Genomic DNA, 21,135 nt, shown 5'->3' on the forward strand with positions numbered 1-21,135 from the left:
CCTATACATGCCATACTCAAAATGATGAGACTAGTTATACCCAAATATTTGTTGATAGTGTGATCGAGTCTCCGACGTATTAAGATCCCCGAGCTAGCTTGGCGATACTATAAAAGATAGAAAAGAAAGAGGGTAGGCATTAAAGCTTAGTAAGTTCACATACAAATAAAAAGCAACTTAAACAAACATTAATCATTCATTTAACATAGTGAACATAATCTTGCATTTTATCAGATCTCTTAAACTTATTCTTCATATACCTATACATAAGTTCTTACCACAAGTTCATCATATCTTATGTCATTCTCATGAGTTCGATGTACATACCTGTGCCCACATGCACTAATAACTTACTTTATCGCCTTTAACGTATTCATCAAGATTACTTATTGAACTTCCTTTAGAACTACCCGTTCAACACTCGGAATACTATCAAATACATTGAAATCTCATACCTATGTGCCTCGTATGTAGCCAACGCTACCACATGTCACATATCACATGTTGCTCACTTTCGAGCTACTCACAGGTCTGCTCACATAGGCTGTAAGGTATCTGTAACACATGTCGGACTACCAAGCCACTGGTAGAATAGCGAGACCAGTACCCGGATGACAAAACATGTGTCAGATACATCATGAACTCAGACCTCAACTCAATGAGTTCAGATGTCACATATATCATGAACTCAGACCACAACTCAATGAGTTCAGATCACATAGTACCTAGTGACATGTCACTTGTCTCCTAAACTATTCCTAAGGTTCAAACGAGATTCTTCGATACCACATTTTCATTGAGCTTGCTTGTAATTTCGATTTCAATATCCCTAGCACCAATCACATACTCAAAATAGTAATAAAGCATTAAAATTCACTTGATGTCAAAGCAATAGGAATATGACATAACATCTCGTATGAACTTACCATACATGCAATATTAAAGCATTTAAAGTATGGCACATGTTGCAATATTTGCACATGAACTTACCTCAGTACAAAATGATAGAAACGAGCCTAATCCTCGTAAACTTTGTTTTTACCTCGATCAAGACCCCTATCACATTTTTCTTGATTTATAATTTCAAATTTAACTTGTTCAATACATATATTATTCATATCGACCCATAACACCTACTTCGATAAAATTACCTTTTTACCCCTATCTTTTTACTTATTTACACTTTAGTCCCTACGCTCGTAAAATAAGATGCATACAATTTCTTGGTTACCCAAGCCCAGCCGATTCATATTCTAACTCATATCAACCCACATCTTCCTTTATTTCACATTTCTTCTACTCATTTTTACACCTTTTACAAACAAGTCCTTTTTAGGTGTTTTTACTAAAAATCACTTAGAAAAATATGTTTATCACACATCAAACATTCATATTCCTCCATTAAATATCAAAATACAACCATGTTACACATGGGTCAAATTTCATACATGAACCCTAGCTCAAAATAATGGTAGAAATAGCTATAGATTAGTTGATGATAACTTCAAAAATGTAAAGAACATTAAAAACGAGACTAGGATGCACTTACTTTTGAGCTTGAATGATGTACAAACCCTAGCTATAGTGACCCTTGAAATTTTAGCACAAGCAAGAAGAAGATGGAAATTTTTTGCTTTCTTTTTCCCTTTTTATTCTTTTATTTACCAAATGACAAAAATGCTCTTAAGGCCTTTCTTTCAAAATTTTCCTATTCATGCCCATTTTGGTCCAAATTTTTAGAACTTGGTCAAATTGCTATTTAAGGACCTCTAAATAATAATCCAATGTAATTTCATGCTTTAAGCTTTTAGAACACAAGTTTTACAACTTATTCAATTTAGTCCCTAAAGTCAAATTGGACTCTCCATGCATAGAATTTCTTCATGAAAATTTCACAAAAACATGCAATCATATCACAGATCATCAAATAATCATAAAATAATTATTTCTATTTTAGATTTGTTGTCTTAAAACTACTGTTCTGACTAGACCTTAATTTGGGATGTTACAAACGTGTGACTTGGCCGTGTGATCTCAAATTGTTCATGAGTTACAAGCCAGTGAGTTACACAGGATCGGGACACGAGCTTGTCCCATATCCACACGAGTGTGTGACCCTTGTAAGTGAAAAAATTTTCTATGTTGTGTAAAAATTTCTTAAGTTCTCAATTTAATCCTGAACCACTTCCAATGCATGTTTTGGGCTTCGTTGGCTCGTATCAGGGACTTTATGATTAAATGCAAATGGTTTTAATTTGGACGCAAATTCATGACTCAGAATTGTATGGTTGTTCATGTGATATGTTTGGTAATGCCTCGTATCCTGTTCTGGCGTTGAATGCGGGTAAGGAATGTTATATTTAGTGGTATCAAAGCTATGGTTTAGTCGATTATCAGACTAACGTAGTGTGTCCAAGAGTCTAGCTATACATTCCATCAATAAACCGTGATAGCGTGATGATTCTTGACAATTTTAAACTATGTTTTCATATAGTAAATGGATCCCGATCGAGCTGTAGCTGACGAGGTAGAAAGTAATGCGTCGGCTCCTATTTAAGGAGCAGCGCCATCTAAAAGTAGACCTTCCACAGTTAGTCAGGGGGGAGGGGCTAAGGAAACCTTCCTCCACATGATGAATGAGTGATATTCGAAGTTTGTTCGAACAAATCCAACTGCTCAACATCCTCTACCCCCTCACTATCGCCAATCGATTTCTGTAGCTCCTCAAGGTGTAGAATTGGTAAGACTAAATAAGCCTCCAGTTAATAAGATTCGACAGTAAAAGGCTGAAGAATTTAAAGTAAATGTAGATGATGACCCTGAGAGAGCCGAGTTCTGGCTTGAGAATACTATCAGGGTATTTGATGAGTTATTATGTACACCTGAAGAATGCTTGAAATGTGCTATATCGTTATTGAGGGACACAACATATCATTGGTGGGAGACACTAGTATCAGTGGTACCGAGAGAGAGGGTTACATGGGAATTCTTTCAAAAGGAATTTTGAAAGAAATATATTAGTCAGCGGTTCATCGATCAGAAACGTAAAGAATTTCTTACGCTGAAACAGGGCCGAATGTCAGTGATAGGTTATGAGCGAGAATTTGTCAGGCTAAGTCAGTATGCCCGAGAGTGTGTTTCCTCCGAGGCTATTATGTGTAAAAGGTTTGAAGATAGGCCGAATGAGGACATCAGATTGTTAGTTGGAATCTTAGAACTAAAAGAATTTATTGTATTGGTTGAATGAGCTTGCAAAGTCGAAGAACTAAGCAAAGAGAAAAGAAAGGCCGAGAGTGAGGCTAGAAATACAAGAAAAAGGCTGATGAGTAAGTCATTTCAATATCAGTCAAAGAAATCTAGAGAATTGTATTCTTGTTCGAATGTTTCAGCTGGGTGTTCACACAGAGACCGCGAGAAACAATATTCAGGTCCTACAAATCAATCTACTTTAATGGAAAGTGTGGGTAATGTTAGGTGAATGCCAGCATTCTGGTAGACAACATCTTGGTGAGTGTGGATGAATGACCGAGCTTGTTTGAAGTGTGATTCTCAAGAGCATTTTATCCAAAATTGCCCTGAGATGGTTGAGAAAGAGAAATTCCAGAGTACAAGGCCAAGTAATACTACCAATAGAGGTAGGCCACTGAGAAATACTGGGAATGGAACTAGCAGTAAAGGTGTGATGAAGGATTCAGCTGTTGTAACACCCCTAACCTGTATCCGTCGCCGGCATGGGATTACGAGGTATTACCGAACGAGACACAACTTCCGAACATTGATGGATACACATCAGAATTAATCATTTTAATTCACCACATATGAATGTATAATAAACCAAACCAAAACATTACAGGTTATACGTAATTTAATAAACATTCAACCATAAATTATTATCATCTGGCTGAATATAAGAACATGAATTAAACAACTTATTACTCATTATAAGTTTTGGCTAAACTAAGCTTACTTATTTGCTATTCCATTGTACACGCAAAATATCATATAACATGTACTTAATAATTAAAGCACAATAACAAGGCCACATACTAAACTTGCATCAAACCATCTTATTTAATAAAAGCATAAGTTACAATTCATATGGTCAACTTCTAAAGCTTTAGCCATATATTAAACATGCTAAATACTTATTCTTTATTTAGTGTCTACTTCCATTTTACACTATTATTTTACATGCATGTAACATTTCATATAACCAAACCAATATGTTAATCATAGTTTGCATTTCATATTAAACACATCACAAATAGGTATATATAAAAACATTGCAAACACTTGTCTATTATCTTAAAGTATCAAAATCATACACAAGACCAATTCAATGCAACAAATTCAGTTATACGCATATATATATAGCTAAAACTTATATCCAAATCATAATGTACCATTTATCCAACTTAAACACCAGTATTTCAAACCTAAATGACCGTTCCATAATCGATAATTCATTTTGCATGTTTACTATTCAATTAATCACATATCTATGAAAACAATAAATAATTACCACATTTATCAAGTTGTAACCACCATTCTGAATAGGGTCTAAATTGGGCTGTTACAACTCTCCCCCATTAGGGATTTTCGTCCCCGAAAATCTTACCAGTGAATAGGTTCAGATAATGTTCTTTCATTGCATCCTCTGGCTCCCACGTTGCCTCTTCAACTCCGTGTTTATGCCGTAGTACTTTAACTAATGGAATTTTCTTAGTTCGTAATTTTTTAACTTTGTGAGCCAGAATATGAATCGAGTCTTCCTCATATGCCATATCAGACTTAATCTCGATCTCTGAAGGATTAATCACATGTCAAGAATCAGATCGATATCTACGAAGCATCGAAACATTGAATACATTATGAATCTTTTCTAACTCTGGTGGCAACAATAATCTATACGCAACCAGCTTGATACACTCAATAATCTCATACGGCCCAATAAATCTCGAACTCAATTTGCCTTTACAACTGAATTTGAGTATTTTCCTCCGTGGTCAGACTTTTAAAAAGACTTTGTCCCCTATCTAAAACTCTATATCTTTTCGTTTCAAGTCAGCATACGATTTTTGATGATCTGACGCTGTTTTTCAAACTTTCGCGAATCACTTTCACTTTCTGTTCTATCTCTCTAATCAAATCGACCCCGTGTAACTTATTTTCACTAAGCTCGGTCCAATACAATGGTGTATGACATTTATGATCGTACAAAGCCTCGTAAGGTGCCATTTTGATACTTGATTGAAAGCTATTATTGTATACAAATTCAATTAGAGGTAAGTATCGTTCCCACGCACCTTTGAACTCGAGAATGCAACATCTCAACATATCCTTAAGTATCTACATGATTCGTTCGGACTGACCATTTATTTACAGATGGAAAGCAGTGCTGAAATGTAATTTTGTACCTAGAGCATCTTGCAGTTTCTTCAAATATCGCAATGTAAACCTTGGATCTCTATCCGAAACAATAGAAATAGGTACTCCATGTAATCTCACAATCTGAGAAACATACAATTCAACTAGCTTATCAAGCGAGTAATCTATGCGAACTGAAACAAAATGAGCTGATTTAGTCAATCTATCCATAATAACCCAGATTGCATTTTTCTTGCTACGTGTCAATGGCAAACCGGATATAAAATCCATCGTGATTCTGTCCCATTTCCATTCTGGTATCACGATCGGCTGAAGTAGTCCAAAAGGTACCTGATGCTCGGCTTTTACGTGCTGACAGACTAAACATTTCGAAACAAAATCAGAAATGTCTTCTTTCTTACCATGCCACCAGTAAAGCTATTTCAGATCATTATACATTTTTGTACTACCCGGGTGAAAAGAAAATCGACTATTATGGGCTTCATTCAAAATCATCTGAATCAACTCTTGATTTCTTGGAACACATATTCCATTTCTGAACTTCAGACAGCCCTCAACATCAACTCAAAACTCTGAATCAACATTCGAATCACATTGAGTCCGTTTTGCTAACAATTCATTATCAACTTTCTGAGTATCACAAATTTGTTGAATATACAACAGTCTTGCTTTTAACTCAGCTATAATCGAACCATCATCAGACATAGCCATATGTGCATTCATTGCACACAAAGCAAACAATGATTTTCTGTAACACCCTTAACCCGTATCTGTCGCTGAATTAGGGTTACGAGGTATTACCGATCAAAATATACCTCAGATCAAATTTGATTTTTAAATATCTAACAAAAATTCATATATCATAATTATCAAACTTCGATTCAATATTACAAATAAACTCAGAGTTTAATATACAACAATGCCAATAATAACTTGTGAATATTAAACATTAACTTCTAACCAATAATATATATTAATTTACAAACTCATCAAATATGTACATCTCAACTTTATGACTTTTAAATAATGTTAATGATAAATATATCTTAAAAATCATGTAAATGTCATGCGCATGTCCTATGCAACCAAGTACACATCATTTCATTTCATATAATAAAATATTGCATGGTAACATTTGTTCACCAATCTATAACATTTACAAATAATGAATATGAATATTTATAATACAACCTCCAACTCAAACATTTGTACTACTCAAATAAACCAACCAGAATTTTTACATAAATGCACCATTTAAGTTCAATACATAATCATATCGACCTTTCCTCAATTCGGCTAACACAATTAACCCTTACCGAAATACAAATTTGGCGGCATAATATTCGTATATGCTTTATAGAATTACATGCATGCATATTTCAAAACATATTATCTACCCATAATATAATAACACGGACAAATACTATATCATAGATAAGTTAATTCATTATATGTGCAAATAGATACATAAACATATACCTATTACCAAGGTAGTTATAACCATCTCATTTATACCTGGTCAATATACGAATCTTGCATACTATGTAATAACATATCAAAGCATATTTATCTCACATTCGAATCTGACAATTTAATCTTTAATGTGAAACTACTAAATATACCTTATGAAAGCACACCAACTGAATGATCACATACTTTCACTTAACAAGAATCATATTCAAAACCTTTGAATATATATCCCAGGTATACATGTTACGATCAATATGTTCATACCACATCCGAGTCACTAATCAACTTTAATACACAACCAAGCACATATCACAAATATTACTCATTATAGCATAAAATACCATAGCTAGAATAAACGCAAACCATAAGCAAACAAAACCGATTCCAAATAAGATGGTAAAGCCATTTTTGCATGGCTAATATATACATTCATTTCCAAAATAACTAACCTCAAAGCCAGCATATACATGCCATAATTTAAGTTTAGCTTAAAGGTACCAAAGCAGTAGACAGTGTGATGAACTTGGCTGACAATCCCCGAGCTTGTAGCTGACTTTCAAAATCTATAAAACAGAGTAACATAATACACATAGTAAGCTACCATAGCTTAGTAAGTCATAAGCAAATAAAAAACTCATTATCATTATTAACTCATATTAACTAAACAAAATGCATTAACATTATCAACCACCTATGCCGAATACATATATAATCATTTAAAGCAATATAAATCAACTTACAAACCTAATAGGCATAATAACTACACATCCATTTATTCTTTTATGCAACTTAAGAATCAACTAATAACATCTCATGTATACTTAATACTTGAGTAGCCGAATATACAAATCTTATATACACATATTAAATAACATTTCAATGTTATGAAAATTATTCATTCACAAGCCGAATACACATATTAGTACCCATGAATTCTTCATTTACATTGTACATGATTTACAACACATAACAATAGTACTTTCTTACCTTATCTTAAATGAATATCAAGTTAACTCATACTTGACCATTTAGCTTGTATTATACAATCCGTACACGATTACGTTTGCTCGATGAACCATTCAGAATTGGATAGGACACTCGGTTAATCACATAAATATTACAATGCCAACGTCCCAGACGTGGTCTTACATGTAGCCACATATCGATGCCACTGTCCCAGATAGGGTCATACTCGTAAACACATATCGAAATCACAAATCGATGCCATGGACTTACTCGAACACATATATCAGAATCCTATGTCATGACATATGTATCCTAGCTATTCCTAATGTTCATACGGGGCTTTCAGACGTCGTATCTTCGTCAAATCGAACTCGGAAGTGTCTTAGCCAAATTTAAACATATTCGGCCATAGTATATTTTAATTCTAACATTTCATAACATCATGTAAACATTAAATTACCAATAAACACGTCTATTTTCTTATAAACTTACCTCGGACGATATAAAAAAGAATTGGGCAACTAGTCGACAACTTTCGTTTTATCCCCGATCCAAATCCAATTTCTTTGGTTCTTGATCTAAACATATTAAAATTAAGCTCATTCAAACATATTTTCATATAATTTAGTCCAAAATGTAACACCCCAAACCCGGCCTGGAAGTTTGGCTCCAATCCAGCGTGTCACATTGAAGTGTTTTTCGGAAACCATGTTTCCATTAAAAACCCTTCTTAATAATTACAAACTTGTACCCTTTTTAAACCTTGTTAGAAAACCTCAGCTGAATAACATTCTTAACAAATTTGTAAAAAATATTGGCAGTTGCGGAAGCTTAATTTAAAAACAATTGCGGTTACGTGATGTTTTGAACAACAATAGTTGCTTTGGAAAACCGTGTTCTAATACTAGCAATTATAAGAACAATAAATAAAATTCCAAATTTGAAATCCAGAAAATTACAACGGCTTTACTACAACCCACATAAAAACATTTAAAAGCAATAATCAAAACTATAACATAAACAGTGTGTGTGGCTTCCTCTGAGCCCCTCGTAGCCCCAATCCGTCTAAGGCTGGAAATTACCTGAAAGGTTAATAAACGGGGTGAGTTTATGAAAACTCAGTGTGAAATCCCCTACTATATAAAAGGAACAGTCAGTCATATAAAAGAATTAAAAGTTGGCCCCAGCCCTACTTACAATTTCAGTATCAATTGGGCCTTAGCCCATTTTAACAGACAGTACCAGATGGGCTTTAACCCATTACAGAATAAGAAACATTATCAGAACTAGAATCAGAATCAGAATCATAATTACGTGACAGAATAAGAATCAGAATCAGTATCAGGTAACAGAATCAAAAATCAGAATCAGTATTAGGTAACAGAATCAAAAATCAGAATGTGAATGCAATCCCAACCCAATCCAGCCTATAACCAACCGCTACACTCCACCCGTACCAGCCCTACACTCTATGTGTGGAATAGCTCAACCCACCCAGCCCTACACTCCATAGTTGCAGCATTGCTGCTCAGTTATCAGATATTGTGACAGAGTCACCAGATATAGATATTGTGGCAGAGCCACCAGAACAGATATTTGTGGCATAGCCACTAGAAACAGATAATGTGGCAAAGCCACTTAACAGAATACGTGGCACAAAGCCATCGATAACTGATTATGTTAGGCATATAGCCATCAACCAGAGTAACATAACCGGCACACAACCCTAGGTAAATGTGATCGACACAGAGTCGTCAATAACCATATATTGGCATATAGCCTTAGGCAAATACGTTTCACACACAACCATAATCAGGTTGGCACAGAGCCATATATAGGTTGACACAAAGCCATAATCAGAAGGCTTTAAGCCATCGGTAGCTGTATCATGTTAGGCACATAGCCGTCAGCGACGGTAATATAGTCGGCACACAGCCTCGGGTAAATATGATCGGCACTCAGCCATTGATCGGTCCACAATTGTCTTGGGTGACCCGTGCGACCTTATCAAATCAGTACTAATATACGGCTCTTAAGCCTTTGGTGGATCCACAGTCGTCAAGCAACCATGCGATCCTAACAGATCAGATCTTCCTCCGTACAAAATCCCAACCTATGTAACATGTCATGTATGCAGAATGTCATGCCCATATTTGAATCAAACAATCACAGTCAAGTCATTCATATACCAACATATATTCACAATCAAATTCGTCAACCACACAGTCCAAGTTAGTCACTTGGCCACAAGGGCAAAACAGTCATTTAACACATTAGGGGCAAAATGGTAATTTTACCCCACAAGGTATCTCGATAATTCCACCTTATAAGGGTATTTTAGTAATTCTACCCTACAAGGGTATCTCGGTAATTCTACCCCATAGGGGTATTGCGATAATTCTACCTTATAAGGGTATTTCAGTAATTCTACCCTACAGGGGTATTTCGGTAATTCTACCCTACAGGGGTATTTTAGTAATTCTACCCTACAGGGGTATTTCGGTAATTCTACCCTACTGGGGTATTTTGGTAATTCTACCCTACAGGGTATTTCGATAATTCTACCCTACAGGGGTATTCCGGTAATTCTACCCTACAAGGTATTTCAGTAATTCTACCCTACAGGGGTATTTTAGTAATTCTACCCCATTTTAGTAATTTTACCCTACAGGGGTATTTTGGTATTTCTACCCTACAAGGGTATTTCGATAATTTTGTAAATCGAGGGTAAAATAGTAATTCTGTAAATCAAGGGTACTTTGGTAATTTTACAAGTCAAGGGTATTTCAAAAATTTTACAGGTCGAGGGTATTTCAGTAATTTCACAAATCAAGGGTATTTTGGTAATTTTACAAACTAAGGGTATTTTGATAATTTTACAAACCAGGGGTATTTTAGTAATTTTAGAAAGTAATGGTATTTTGATAATTTTACAAACCAGGGGTATTTTGGTTATTTTATAAACAAAGGGTATTTTAGTAATTTTACAAACCAGGGGTATTTTGGTAATTTTGTAAACCAAGGGTATTTTGGTAATTTTACAAACCAAGGGTATTTTAGTAATTTTACAATCTAGGGGTATTTTGGTAATTTCGTAAACTAAAGTATTCTAAACAGGGATAACAATACGAATGGCCTTAAAGCCTATTCTCGGCCCAAATGGGCCCACACGCTCTTGTGGCCCTTTTAGCCCAAATCTAGCCACAGATATGAGATTCACCTAGCCTAGTCCAATATTTACTACGCAATCAAACAACTTATCCAATTCAGGCCGAAGTAGCCATCCTACAGCTAGAGTAGTAAGAAATAAACACCTGATGGGAGACTGGAGTTAATCCACGCTCCGAGCACTCTTAGCCGACGCCCAACCCAAACGAGCACGCCATAAAGCGAAAGGGATCAGCCAAGAAAGGTACCTTTACTCTCCTCATGGTTCTCTATATTTAAAGCCAGCTTCTTATCCACTCTTATGTTAGCTTCCCGATGTGGGATCCCTCCATCATCAGAGTTTAAATTCAACACCAACTCTTGCCGCCCCCTGTTAGCAAAATAAATGCTCTTTGCTTGCCATGGGATTGAAACCCATGCCTCCCCTCAGATGCTCCACACGCTACTTGCCACTAAGCCACAAGGCTTTTTGTGTCACAATTTCTCCAACAATATTCTTAAGGCCTACCTACTACACCCAGGGTTGATTCACCTTAAACCAAAATTTTTGCTAGAGTCCAGGTTTGAACCCAGGACTTCTCCAACACTTCTCAACACACTTAACCACTAAAACAAGCCTTCATTAACGAAATTTTCACGCATAACAGAGTATTATAAGCTGCCTTCAACCGCTCCCATGCTCAAGGCCCAAAACTTCTAGGCCCAAATTCAAGGTGTTACACAAAAACACATAAATAGACAAATTACCATTTTACCCCTAACATTTATAATTTTTACAATTTAGTCCCTATTGCACAAAACACAAAATACACAAAATTTCTCTATGCTTATGTTGGGCCAAATTTTACCCACTCCCAATCAAGTCCATATATTCAATTTATTTCACATTTTAGTCCCTCAAATTTTTATTTTTGCAATTAAGTCCTAATTACTCAAAATCATCAAAAATTCCAATACAAAACGTGATAATCTAAAACATATCTTCCATTTTTCACCATCAAACAACAAAAATCACAAGTTATCAACAATGGCACAATTCAAAATATTCATCAAAATAAAAAATTAAAGCATGGGTCTTGAAGATTACTAAGCAACGATCTCAAAAACGTAGAAATTATCAAAAATCAAACAAAAACGAACCTTGATTGAGCTTGAATGTATGCTGAACCCTTGCTTAGTTTTCTTTCTTTTTCTTTTGTTTATTTCGGTGCAAGAACAAAGAAAACAATGTGTTTATGGCTTATTTTCTTATGATATATTAAATTATTACTATTTTACCTAACTACCCTTAATGAAATAATAATAATATTTTATAACCCAAGTCCATTACCGTCCAAAATCATATATAATGGATTAATTTCATCATAAAGAGTCCAATTTAGAAAACCATTAGTAATTCGACCCTTATACAATTTACCAGTTAATTTTTATTTTACGCGATTAAGTCCTTTTATTTAATCGGACACCTAAACGATAAAATTAAATCGCGGAAATTTCATAGATATAAATTCACACCAAATAAACACAGAAAATAATTTTAAAATATTTTTCCGACTAGGATTCGTGATCCAGAAACCACTGTTTCGATTAAGGTTTAAATCGAGATGTTATATTTTCGACTTAGAGCATCAACAACAACATTAGCCGTTTCTGGATGGTCGTCAATCACAAGCTCGTAGTCTTTTAACAGCTCTAACCATCGACGTTGTCTCAAATTCATATCTTTTTGAGTCATCAAATATTTCAAGCTTTTGTGATCAGAATAAACATGACATTTCTCACCGAATTTATAGTGGCGCCATATTTTCAAGGCATGATTGCAAAAAAAGCCCTCAACCTTTGGGGGCATTTGGATATATGCCCCTGGTCGCGATTTTCGTGTGACAGGTTTTGAATATTTATAAAGAATCATTCTTGAAACTAACTATTATCACGATGTAGGCAAGTGTATCTATCGAACAGTAGTATAGTTTTAGCAAGACTGGATTGTCGAACCCAAAGGAACTAAAAGTACTAGTAATGACTGTCTTTTTATTATTTCGCCTACAAATAAGGGGTTTTTTTTAACTAACTAATTATCTAAACTAAGAATTCACAGAAAATAGAATTGGGGGATTACTTTTGGAAAATGCTTGAATTAAGAAAATACCTAAGGAAGAATCCACCTAGACTTCACTTGTTATTCTGACTACGAATCAAACAATTTATTCATTTAACTTCTCCCGTAGAGATCCCTAAACTATGTTATTAACCCTATTCAGGACTAATAACATCTAATCCCTAGATTGAATAATTGAGACTTTTCTCTAATTAACACCCTAAGGTTGCATTAGCTCGATCTATGGATCCCCTTATTAGGTTTCACCCTAATCCGGCAAAATCTTGTCACCCTATTTCTAGGCGCGCAATCAACTCCGCTTAATTATGACAAATGTACTCTTAGACAGGGTCTATTCCTCCTATAAATAAGAGTTTATCTTGAATCAATATCCTGGGATATCAAAACAAGAATTAAGAACACAGAATTAAGAACAAGTTAAATATTTATCATACAATTCAGAAAATAATAACAAGATTCGTCTTAGGTTTCATTCCCCTTAGGTATTTAGGGGATTTAGTTCATAACTAAAAAGGAAAACATCTCAGAAGAATAATGAATACAAAACATAAAGAAAACCCAAAACTCCTGAAAGGAAATTGAGGGAAGATCTTCAGTCTTGATGGTGAATCCAGCTTCTGAGATGGATCAATCGGCTTCCCTTGAGCAGTTCCCTGCCTCCTTCTCTCTGTGTCCCCTTTTCCCCTTCATTTAGGGCATATTTATAGGCTTTAGAATGCCTAAAAACCCTCAAAATTACCCTTTTCTGAATTGGACTAAACTTGGGCTCGGCAGGGACACGCCCGTGTGACACGCCCGTGTGTGATTACTTCAGGCCGTGGTCAAGCCTGTTAAATAGGCACGGACGTGTGGTCTACCCGTATGAGTCATGCGTCGATTCTGCCAAATTGAAACAACCGTGTGGCCTGCCCGTGTGAGGAAGTCTAGGCCGTGTTGATTTCGTACTTTCTCCCATTTTCTCCATTTTGGCTCGTTTCTCGTTCTTTTCGCTCTCCTATGCTCACCTAAGTATAAAACATAAAATTAAGGCATTAGGTGCATCGAATTCACCAATTCTAAGGAAAAGTCATCCATAAAATGTGTTAAGCATGGTGCAAAAATATGTATAAATTACGGTTTATCAAATACCCCCACACTTAAGCATTTGCTTGTCCTTAAGCAAAATCCTTAACTCATAATCAAAATAAATTCTTCTCAACTTATAATCTCTATCGATAATATCTCAAAATAATCCACAGGTAATCATACATTGAGAATTCAACTAAAAGAACATTAGAGCTTCAAACATTCCAAGTTGAACATTTTATCCCGAAAACATAGGTGTCTCCCCTTATCTAAGTGGTTACCTCGATTCGAAATCTCACGGAATTTAACATCCTCACTAATGATTTACTCAAATCACTCAAAGTGTTTAAGCACAATGAATGTAGCACTCATCAGTCAATATGAAAAGTTATTACCATAGGCTTACATGAAAATCACATCTCCACCACTATAAATTGAGATGATGCATCAATCAAAAGATCTTCAGAGGATGAGGCTTGGTTAGGAGGTGTGGTCACAAGCTAAAAGAAAAAGATAGAATCATGATTGAATTGAAAAATCACCTAACTAGAAAAATGACTAGTCATTAATCGCGTACAACAGAGCTTCTTCTCAGAAAATGGAATTTAACTTCTTTGCTCAAAAGATCACTACTACTAATATGTATACATACATTTTTGTGTTTTTATTTTTTTATTTTTTTAAGAACAATTTAAAAAAAAATCTAACTATTAAGAATAAGACATAGCTGAGCAACTATTTCAATTTAAATCTCAACAAATATAGGGATCAAATTTAATTTAGGGGACAATATTGGGTTAACGGTTAATATTACGGGTAATACAAAAAATGGGTTGTTAGGCTCAAAGGGGTTCACTAGGGGTTAATTATGGAGGTAGGCTTTTCATTGCATGAGTGGGTTAATCCTAAGTGCCTTAATCATTTTGACATATCAAATCAAATGGTGTGGTCTTGACATGCATAATCAAGCAAGTTCTAGAATAACAGTTCAATACTGACGCACTCAAAGAAATAATAAAAGTGAGCATGAAAGAATTAATAGATGCTAAAAAGGCTCAAAAATCTCACGAAAATTATGGCTTTTTGATGTTTAAAACTTGTGAATTCCAACTCAAAGTAATACCTAAAGTTTGGGGAAACAACCTAAAATTTTAAATTCTTAAAAATCAACTTATCATGCTCGATTCTCTAATGTATTAATGTTTAAACAATCAATGCATAAATGCCTATGTTTTAATTCAAGATATATCAATCAAAATCATAAATCAATAAAAATTTATCCTAAATATGATATGCGAGCTTTTCAAGAGAACAAGGTAGTCATTCAGGGATATTTCTGATAATGAAATGAATACCCCCACACTTAAGATGTAGATTGCCCTCAATGTACAAAGATAGTTATATAGAAAAGAATATAAAAATAAGTTAGGGAGAGAAGTGAAACTTCCTGAGTGATGAATGAATTTCCTTGAACTGGAGTTTTGAATAATAATCGGCATAAGGGTGGAGGAGGATACTCCGGCGGTGGTAGAGGTTCATTAGTCCATAAGTCCTGTGCCAAAAGAATATTAATCTAGTGGTGGCTATGGTCATGGTCTAGCAGGACATGGCAGTCGTGGAGAACCTTTCCCGGTGGGGTTTTAAGTTCCTATGTGATGATGAGCTTCGGAGCTTTTTATAACTGTGATAGTATTAGGAACTCTTTTACAAAATTTATAAGGAAGAATGATTACACAGTAGAAATAGCCGGAATTCAAAATTGTTAAATAAAAATTATAAATCCTAATAAAAATAAGATGAAAGAAAAATAAAAGGTAGTCTTAAAATAAAATAAAAGTGAAAACATAAAATAAATAGAAGTTTTTAAACATCTTCATCGCTAGATGGTTCGCAAGATGGGGATGGCGATGAGATGTGGAGGTGCTGACAGATCTGCTGTAGAGTAGAATCAATGTTGTCAAATCGTTGAAAACACTATTGCTCGAATCGAGTGAGGCGCTCAGAAATGTCAACATATGAAGCCGCCGCATGAACTGGATGAGAGGGTGGTGGTGGCTGAGACGGTGGGTCCTCATGCTGTGGGGGGACATCATCAGTAATGTCCTCGGGGACCTCCTCCTCTGTAGATTGGGTAAGACGATATTGAGAAGGGTAGGTTCCTCGACACTTTTTGATCATCCTCATGCTTAGCATGCTCGAGATGCCTTGTGGAGACATCTGGCCAATGAGGGTCAAGGATGATTTTTGGGCCGCGGTTCGGAGGAGCCTGAAGTGTCGAGCCAACTGAGTAACATAGGGGCCAATGGAGATGACCCCCTTCCTATGCCGCTCTGTCTGGTGCTGAATGGCAAGGGAGGCATCGTGAGTGTTGACGACGCTAGTACTTTCTCACCTTCCTGTAAACGTGTGAGCCAAAATGGTTTGAAGGTACCTCAGAGATGGAGGGAGAACCGATGCCTTGGAGTGGCTAGGATTATAAGTGGATGCACCTGGTACTAGTGTGTCCCAACACCGTGAAGGAGAATGATGTATATGGCAGTTGAGATTATCTAAGTCATTCTCCTTCTTGAACTCCTCCGTATATAAACCCAGTGCCGTACCAAATTCTGGGATGCTGAGCTGGCAGACTAATCCGCTTAGGCAAAATTGCACCATACCGGGATCATCGTAGTTTGTCATTACGGTTTGAAGATGGAACATTGAGCATAGTTCCATCGTGAACTCGAGATATGTTGGCTTGATGATCCCAAAGAAAAGCTCCTAAAAGTCAGTGGTTAGGATGGTCCGAATCGCATTAGCTAACTGAACTTGTCCTACTATAGCCCAGTCAATGTAGTTGCCTGCAATTAAATGTCAGGCCCAGAGTATTTGGGAAAGTTCTTCTTGGGGCCCGATGGGGAATTTTAGGAAAGGGTGGCGAATTTCTGCAGTAGGAACCGAGGAAGATGACGCTCCCTTCCTTTTCTTTGAAGTAGGGACAACGACCTTTTTACCATGTGAAGATGACATGGTACCTGCAATTGGAAACATCAATTTGTCTTGATGAGTAGACGGGGTAAAATGCGACTAAATTTGAGGAGGGAAAAATCCATAAATATGTTCAACCACAACTACTAAGTTTAACTAAAACAATAAGTTCAATGGCATACTTTTGTTGCATTAGCATGGTGATATAAGTAAAAATGGCAAAGAATGGAATGCAACATTCTATATGAATGAACACAAATGTCAACACAAGAGGCATGAATATTTTAACTATCCATGACTTTTCACTTATAACTAATCAAATGGAGTAGAGAAATCATGTAATGAGTAAGAATTTGAACATGAAAAGATAATAACTACTCTAGATATGAAATGTGAGTGATAAAGAGATGAAAAGAACATAAAAAATGCATAATACTATGATAACTTAACATGAAAAATGAGTGCAATTAAAGGGAAAAGAGTAAGCAAACGCTAGAAAGGGGAGACTAAACGTCAAAAATGGAGTTGGAGGTAACGCACAGGAGTGGTAGGGAGGGCTTGTGGACTTGCAGCGACTAGGGTTAGCATTTTTCGGGTGAAGAAGACAATGAATAGTGCAGCCTATTTATAGATTTTGGGGCACATGGCTAGGTCAGAAGCTCGTGTCCCCCAATTTCAGCCCGTGTGATTTGTGAATTTTGAATTTGGGCGCGTTTGACAATTGTCCCACACCCATGTTCCTTAGGCGTGTTCGTGCACACGATTGTGTTGCATGGCCATGTCTGGAGTTGTTCGCTTCTCCTATGCTCGTGGATGTGTCCCCATGCCCGTGGTAATTTAATAGGTTTGACCATAGTTGCTTCGTACGACATGTCGCACGCCTGTTTGAATTTAACAAGTTCAGCCACAGGTTCAAGGCACGGGCGTGTTGCACGCCCGTGCTGTTTTGGCAGGTTCGCCCACGGCCATGTCGCACGGCCGCTGTGATTTGTCGTAGCCTGTGTTGGGGTAATCTTTGCCCTGTTTTCACACGGCCCTAAGCACGCCCGTGTGCTTGGCCGTGTTTGTGTGGTAAACCTATATTCAAGAGCTCCATTAGTAAGTTAGGTGTCAAACACAAAAATTGAAAGATGTTAATATAGTTAGTGCTCAGGTTACCTTCTAAGAAGCACTTATTTATAGTCTAAGCTCGACTTACCTCTCTATTTAATGGTCATGGTGGTTCGAGGGGTTTATACTCCTCATTCCTGCTATCGTTCTCACCAAAATAAGGTTTCAGACGGGTGTTGTTTACTTTAAAAGTGCAGAACTTAGGATGACTTACCTCGACTGTACTGAATGGGAAAATACTAAGTACCGTAAGAAGGACTTCTTCTTTCGGTTTGGTAGTGACAATGTGAGGATCTACGGCATCTAATAATACTTTATCACCAACATTAAGTTGATTTGGAAGGTATTGTGCTCGTTCTGGTGTAGGTTTGGTTTATCGTGTGTTCTCGATTTATGGATCCGCCATTCATCTAGCTCCTCGATTTGTAGCCTTCGATCTTCATGAATAGGTCCTATACTATTGCTTGAGAATGGCTCATGTTCTTCCATCAGACTCATTTCCTGTACAGTAGGTTGCATTGTATTGTCAGTTTTAGTAGAATGGTTTAGACGACACCTTCAATTTCTGATGTGTTGCCAAAATTGTGAGCTTGAAGGGTGATTGTTTTGTCTTCCACACGGAGTGTGAGCTCACCTGTGCCAACATCAATAACTGTTTTAGCAGTTGCTAAAAAGTGCTGTCCTAAAATCAAAAGAGTGTTGCTATCCTCTTCTATGTCTAGAACAATGGAGTCAACGAGAAATATAAATCTATCGACTTTAACTAGCACATCTTCAATAATACTCCTAGGAAATCTTATAGTTTTATCTGCTAATTGAATCCTCATCCTAGTCTGTTTGGGTTTCCCAAGACCTAATTGTTTAAACATTTTGTAAGGCATGACGTTAATACTATCCCCTAAATCAGCTAATGCATTATTAACATCTAAACTACCAATTAAGCAAGGAATCGTAAAACTCCCTAGATCTTTTAGTTTGTTAGGTAGTTTATTCTGTAGAATAGCTGAGCAAACTGCGTTTAGCTCTACATGCGACGCGTCATCCAACTTCCACTTATTTGCTAAAAGCTCTTTTAAAAATTTCGTTGCGTTTGGCATATGTGATAGAGCTTCAATAAACTGTAAGTTAATATGTAATTTTTTTAAGAGTTTAAGGAATTTACCAAATTGTTCATCTGAGCGGTCTTTCCTTGTAGTGTTAGGGTATGGCACATGAGGTTTATAATCAACATTCACTGATTTGTTTTTATTATGACCTACCTCGCCTTGATCTTTGCTCACCACAGTTTCTTGCCTCGGTTCTGTCTCAGGCTCAACAAACCCTTCTTCATCTTGAACATTAATCGCGTTGAGTTGTTCCCTTGGGTTGGGTTCAGTATTACTTGGCAAGCTACCTTGTGGTCGTTCGGAGATTAGTTTGGAAAGCTGGCCTATCTGAGTTTTGAGCCCTTGGATCGACGGTTGTTGATTTTTAAGTGTTGTATCGGTGTTCTGGAAATGGGTTTCTGACACCAAGATAAATTTAGACAACATCTCTTCAAGGTTCGATTTCTTTTTCTGTTGATAGGGTGGTTGTTGAAAACCCGGAGGATGTTGTGGTCTTTGATTTCCTTGACCGCCCCAGGAGAAATTGGGATGGTTCCTCCAACCTGCATTATAAGTGTTACTATATGGGTTATTTTGGGATCTAGAGTTATTGTTACCCATTTATTGGACTTGTTCCTCCTCAATGCTAGGGTTGAAGGGTTGATACTCTGTGCATGCTCCTCGTCCATTCGTCTCGCACCTCATTACTTAATGCACCTGAGTAGAACCAAGTAAACCATCAATCTTTTTATTTAGAAGTTCTACCTGGTTTGACAGCGTAGTAACTGAATCAACGTTAGAAACGCCTGCTATTTTAGTTGGCTTAGTCCTTATGACTTTCCACTGATAGTTATTACGTGACATCTCTTCAATAAATCCATAAGCCTCTTCAGGTGTTTTGTTGTTGATGGTTCCCCTGGCTGCTGCATCAATCATTTGCCTAGTCGACGGATTCAAACCATTATGGAATGTTTGAACCTGCAGCCAAAGCGGTAACCCATGGTGAGGGCACCTTCTCAGTAAGTCCTTGTATCTCTCTCATGCATCGTAAAGAGTTTCTAAGTCCATCGGCACAAACGAAGAGATATCATTACGTAATTTGGCCGTTTTAGCCGACGAAAAATATTTTAATAGAAATTTTTCGGTCATTTGTTCCGAAGTAGTAATTGACCCTCGTGGTAACGAGTTCAACCACTGTTTAACTTTGTTCCTTAATGAAAAAGGGAATAACCAAAGATGAACGACATCGTCAGAAACGCCATTAATTTTAAATGTATCGCAGAATTTTAGGAAATTTGCCAAGTGAGTGTTTGGATCCTCATCCTGCAAACCATCAAACTGAACAAATTACTGTATCATTTGGATAGTTTTAGGTTTTAGTTCAAAATTATTTGCAGCAATAGCAGGCCTAACTATACTTGACTCAGTTCCTATTAAATTAGGTTTAGCATAATCATACATAGTACGAGGAGCAGGATTCTGATTTGCTAGTTCAGCGGGTATCGCAGGAGGTAGCTGATTGTCTTGGTTTTGAGCCGTCTCCTCGGTTGGGGTTTGAGTATCGTCCTCTTGCTCGTTCTCTGTGTATCTTAAGCTTCGCCTTATTTCTCTTTAGTTTCTGCGAACTGTACGATCGATTTCTTCGTAAAAAAGTAGTGGTCCTGACGGGTTTCTTCTAGTCATAAACTATAAAAACCTGCCAAGAGAAAGAAAAAAGTAAATTAATAAATAAAAATAAAATAGAATTAACTTGCAAGAAAAATAAATGGCTAAAGTAATAAAAATTGAGCATTCCTA

At 36.4% G+C, this 21,135-nt stretch overlaps 1 non-coding gene across 1 annotated transcript; it reads left to right on the forward strand.

Annotated features, from left to right (window-relative positions):
* Positions 1–20,332: 20,332 nt before the first annotated feature.
* LOC121210150 (small nucleolar RNA R71) lies at positions 20,333–20,439 on the forward strand. The gene has a single exon (XR_005905278.1). It is a non-coding gene; the product is annotated as a small nucleolar RNA R71 (small nucleolar RNA).
* Positions 20,440–21,135: the final 696 nt, after the last annotated feature.

Source organism: Gossypium hirsutum, chromosome A11 (assembly GCF_007990345.1).
Source record: "Gossypium hirsutum isolate 1008001.06 chromosome A11, Gossypium_hirsutum_v2.1, whole genome shotgun sequence".
NCBI lineage: Eukaryota > Viridiplantae > Streptophyta > Magnoliopsida > Malvales > Malvaceae > Gossypium > Gossypium hirsutum.